Genomic DNA, 6,000 nt, shown 5'->3' on the forward strand with positions numbered 1-6,000 from the left:
TCATTGTGATTAATGATAATATGCAAGAGAGAGCCAGTTTCACATTTTTTGTCATAATTACTGCTGAAACAGAAACAAACTAAACCAAAATGTGACTGAAATTCATTAACTGTGGAAACTGGCAGCTTCTAGCCAGTGACTCAGCCTCTGCCTCCTGTTCAGCTGTGCCAATGCCCTGTGCACTTGAGGTGTGGATACGTCTCTAACACTGGGCTGCCTGTGCTCCTGTCTAGGGAGGACAGAAGAGTGTGCAGTTTTCTTTTAAAATCACACAGTTGACATCCAGTTGATTTCTGCTTCCACAGAAATCAAGAGCTCAACGATTTACTGCTTGCAGTTTCCTTCTATAAGTCTTCTTGGGGAAATTTTCCAGCTTGGTGTTTGCAGTGAGGCTTTGTACTGTATCCTAGCCAGAGGCAAGGGCTCTGCCAKAGTTCATGTTGATTGCTCCCCACTACTGAGTGTGGGCTGAGTGTGAAAGAGTCCTTGCGTGCCAAGCACCATGCCACATTGGAGCTGCTGCACTGTGCGCATTGGAGCTGTTAAGCCATCCCACAGGATATGTCAGCTGGCTCAAATGAAGAGGCCACCTGACGCTATGCATAATCCAGTATAAATATGCAGCGAGGAGTGCAAGAGGAACATTTCTTCTGGCAGTACCTGCAGCTACTCGGGATTACACACAGCTCTAAAAGCATCAGCATTAGGGTGGGTATAATGGGTTTGGGGGAGTTGTGAGAAAGGCTACAGTGGAGCCTTTAGTGTCAATGTCATAAATCATGATTTTAGACTAAGGTACTGACTGTATTCATCAGAGGTATTGTCTTAATAGTGTTATTCCTGTGGGAATGGTGGGTSCTCAACATGTACAAATCTCAGGGCATTGGTGTCGGGTGGGGCAGAGGACAGCAGAAGCACTAATAATATGCTGAAATATCCTGAAAAAGTATGCTTTACTGCCTCTTAGATTCATTTTCCCTACAAGTAGCAGCTCCCCACCCAAGAGCAACAGCTAATGAATTAAATATTTTTAAATTTATCATCTGACTGAAAGATGTTACCCAGATGAAGAGTTCAGTGTATTTTCTTCCCTATGTGAATATATCTAAGAGTTCAGCAACAGAGTAACATTGCTACGTGTGCTGCTGTCACAGCTTCATGCCAGGCCTTTGTTCTTGGGTCACTGATGTCTGTGCCTGATGTACGTTAATAGGATTTTATTTCCCAACATGGGGAACTTGCCCAGCTGATCAGCTGCCAAAAATCAACTAGGGTGTGTAGAGTCCTTGCTAACCACATAACCCTTTGGTAATGGACACACAAAAGTGCTTTCTAGGGAGGGACACCATCACTCTGCCTGTAACCTCTGAAGCACCTCATTCAGGAGGGTAAGCCAGGTTCAGATTATTGCACTACATCCAGCTGGAGCCCTTCCATACTCCGGCAAATGAACTGCCACTCCAGGGCAAGGCAACAGGGAGTTGAAACAGCACAGATGTGAGCACACTCACAGCCCTTACAACACTGCAAAAGCTCTGGAGCAGCGCAGAAATCGTGTGTCAGCTGGCCATTTCAGCTAGTGCGAAAGTCCCCCTCACATCTGCATATCCTCAGTATGCCTTGCTCTGTGGGGATGCAAGGAACCTAGGTGCCTAACTTGGGGACCATGTGTATGCCACAGTCTCCAGGCAATTCCTACCTGCATGGAGCCAACAATAAGTCAAAGGTCATGTCTGGACATGTCTGGACATTTTGTCAGATCTGCAGACTTGTATGGCTTTAGAGGTCGTTTTGAAAATGTGGCCTGTTATCCTCAGCACTATTAGTGCAGTGAATAATGATAGCTGTCTCTAGGTGTTGCCATTTCTTTTCATAAGGATGTGTGAACCAAGTGATATTATTTTAAGCTGAAGCAACATTTCAAAGGAAGTCCTCAGGAAGGAGAAACTCAGTCACCCACAACAATTCCTTTGGAAACAAGAGTCAGCAGACACAATGACAGGCCAGGTTTTATAAGAAGCTTTATATTATGGGTGGGGATTTGCAAGTGCTGCCTATAAGCAGCCTTCCTCTTGCAGGAGGATTAGCACAGTGAATTACAGATGCCCTTTGAAGAGACTGGCATATGCTCAGATGGTCACACCATCTCAAATTTTCCAGGCATATGGGGCAGTGAAGGAGAAAGCAAGCACAAGAGAGAACAGAGGTCCTTCTAAATAGTTGCCAGTGGGGAAACACAATTGGCTTTAGCTCTCCCAATGTCCCATAATTCAAATCACTATATTTGCTGAGCTCATCAGTGATGGAATTTCATCAGACTCAGCACAGAAACAACAGTGCAGGATCCGCCAGCTGCATCACATTTGGAAGAACAACCTCTCAGCTGAGATATAAAACTCTACTCCTATTTGCTTGTGGTCAGAAACAAGCCATGGGCATTTGTGCATGTGTGAATTACAGTTCCAGATTCTATGTCCTGACCAATTTCTCTTGACATACGCATGGGAGTCAGTCTGCAGTTAAAGAACTGAGCTCACCACTCACATGCAGCAGCATCACTCACATGCACTCACATGCATCACTCATGTCAGCAGCTGCATGTTCCCAGCTCTTTCTTATTCTCTTCACTGGTATTCAAAATCTTCACTGAAAATTAGAAATTGATCCACTGAGATGTAAATACATTACATTCAAACAAAAAATGTTCCCAAGCCAAGCAAAACAGCGCATTTTGTTCAGCCCATCATTATTTCTATACCTCATGCTGCCATACTGTTGCATATTCCCTAACAGACATTTTTTCTCCTACACCAAGTCACAGATTGCACAGGAAACAGTGGCCTAACTGTAGTAGGAAGAAAAAGCAAGCATCCTCACCCACTTCACTGATTATGTTGGTACCATCTTCCCTTCCAGCCCCCTTGGACAGTACTCTGGCGTGCGCTTCCATGCAAGTGTGTTAAAGCTGCAGCATGAAGAATAAAGCTATTTTCTCTTAATGGTTGTTTACTCCACTTCTCAGATATTCAGGCAGAATCTCAGGTCTACTGCTCTTTTTGGCCATCAAATACACTCTGCAGTGAAATGCCCCACAGTTAAGTGCCTCACCTCATCTCAGATATATCTCTCGCCCACCAAAGCAGGAGTACAGTATAGAAACACTAATAAAACATACCTTAGGACAACATCTCCAATCATATAAGCAAAAACTGTCAGCAAAGGAAAAGCATGTCAATAATTAATCCAGGGTCCATGTAATACATATGCACAATCACAAGCTGTTACAAGAGCTACTTTAAAACTGTGCTATTTAACCTGGAAACTCAAATATAAGAAAAGCCAGATTCGTAGCTGAAGGGCCAAGCTGAGTACTTCAGCCTCACGTATGTGTGGCGTGCACTGTGAACAACATAGTGAGTGAGCAGGAGATCCTACTGCTACATATTGTATGAGCAATTCTCAGAGAGGATGAGCTAATTTAAGATGTCACACGCAGGGCTGTGAATTGTACAACGCTCGGTAAGGCTGCCGGGCACCCAGATTACTGCGGTCTATTCCTGGCTCGGGAAGCAGAGTATTAATGGCTACGGCTGTGATTACAAACAGGATAATCAAGTGCACAGTGTTGGGAGGTGTCTCTCTGAAAAACTGTGACTGACTCAGGAGGGTTTTGGAGCTGCTCTACTGCAAGCCGTGCCTCTATTCAAAAGCCTGCTAGTGACTCCCTTCTCAGTACAGTAATAAGGTTATCTGCCTCTCTTACAGGACTGGAGATGTACCATGGCGCAGTAGGGGTTGGGAAGTCTCTAGTAATATCAGCAGCACCTGAGCAAAGTCGCAATACTTAAACTCAGTCTTGCCTTTTCTAGGCTGTAGGTGGCTATATAGGAAACCCAAAGAGGCAGGTGGAAACACTGATTTAAAGCACACACTAGTGCTAGGCATACTATCATTGTCTCAGCTGTATTAAAGTTCCTTACCTGGTATTGGAAACTAGCAACCTGTACTTAGTACCATTGAATCATGCGAGATCCTGTAAGCCAGGCTGTGCTTTTTGTTTGCACACCTAAACCCAGTGCTGAAGATTCAGGATCCCATGAATCATCCCCAAAACCTGGGCTCCCCTGGCTCTTCCCTGGCTTGCCCAGGAGCTGCTGATTAAAGCARTCAGGCAGCAGCCATAGAGCGGAAGGAGCTTCTTGCCCACCTCTCCTCTCTCTTCAACATCGCATATGTAGGGCCAACCATGCAGCAAGTTGTAAACCCTTATATAACCAGTAAAAAATCTCAGCCCTGACACCACTTGCTTGTAGGAAGCAAGTCTGATTAACTGGATCAATGCTATTTTATACCACACGACCCGTTGGTGCAGAAGCACGCTTCAGGTTGCACCCAGGGTTTGCCGCTGCTCACGTTAAGAGGACTACCCAGGGACACAATACATACTGCTTACGTCTGAGCAGCCTGAGCACACTGATGAACAAGGAGGCCACCATCAATTTCCTTCAATAAACAATATTTGGCTTAAGAGCCAAATGTCGATTGCTCCTTTCTTCACCGGCTGCAGAATTCCCCTTGTTACTGAGAGGGTACCTGTAGGGTTATCCCCCCCACTTTCCTCCCCCCGCCTCGCAAGCCGATTAACCCTACCCGAGAAGGTATTTCAGAAACTGTTCACAGCAAAGCAGTTTGCATTAAGCTCACAGAGGAGTAGAAAGGAGAGAAGCTCTGTATCCGGCTCCTGTAAGGAACGTGAACAGCTCTGGAAATGTTTTCATGGCTATGGCCTGACACCAGGTGGAGCTATATAAAGCTAAAGCAAAGCCCCACAACGCTTTGCTGCAGTCGCACAGCACACCGGCGCGCTCCCTTTCTTCAAACAAAATGTCTGCTACATTTTCTTAGGGYTCTTGTTCTTCCTTCTCACAGTCCTGCCTGCTGCATGCATCTAATGTACTTGGACAAAGGGGTCGTGCAGAAAAATTATTCCTCCCTAACATACATGCTGTAAGGTGACTAAAACACGCTGCATTTACAGTCTTTTGATGTGAAGTTGCATGTTACTTGCTAGACCCCCTACAGATACATGACGTGTTCAGCAAGACTTTGCTAGCACCCGTTACTCGATTTCTGCATCAGAGATCCATCAGCCTCTAGCAAGCTCCCACTGTCCCCCACCTCCACCCCCTCCACCTGCCACCTCTGCTTGTGGTGCGTGGGCCTCCTCCACGTGGTGGTGGAGTGGAGAGAGGAGCAGGTTTCCACTGAAGGAGTTTGTGCCAAACGCAGAGTGAAGCCACAGCAAAACAGGACAAAGTGCCAAATTCAGGCAGGCTGCACAGCAGTGATGCGCTCCTGCCTGCTGCAGACAACGAGTGGACTTTTTGGYTTTGAAAATTAAGATCTCAAATGAATTCAGACTGCTTCTGTTCTCACCCATGGTTTATCCTGTTGCAACACTGTTTCACACAACATGGAGATTATTAGAGCTTGTTAGACATTCCTTGATCTTTCTTTTTCTTCAGTTTGAAATGCCAGTTGGTTAAAACCCGAAGGATTTCTCAGGACTCTGTATCTTATAAAAAAATGATGATGGAAGTGAGGCAAGATTCCTTCAGCTTGGCATTTCAGAACTACTACTGCTTAGTAACTGTTCTTCAATCTAGCATTCTCTAGCTCTTGCTCAGAGTTCAAAATTAAAAGAAAACAATTTTGCAGAAACTAAGTAGGCTTCCAAGTTCTTCTCTATGGACACATTTTTCAAAAAGATCTTAAGAATTTTCCAGTATTTCTTCTTTTCTGCTATAGTTCTTCAAATTTACTTAYGACCTGTGTGAGTTGGAAGCTATAGAGTTTTTCTTTTAATTATGGAGAAAATTCCCAAGGAAACAAGTCAGATTTTTATATTATATAAATATATTTAAAATTTATATAGATATCTTTCATATATATATAAAGATCAGCAGCGTATGTGTGTATATAAACAGAAACATACAGGAA

This window comes from Rhea americana, unplaced genomic scaffold, assembly GCF_003343005.1.
Source record: "Rhea americana isolate MKP2758 unplaced genomic scaffold, rheAme1 scaffold_251, whole genome shotgun sequence".
Taxonomy (NCBI): domain Eukaryota; kingdom Metazoa; phylum Chordata; class Aves; order Rheiformes; family Rheidae; genus Rhea; species Rhea americana.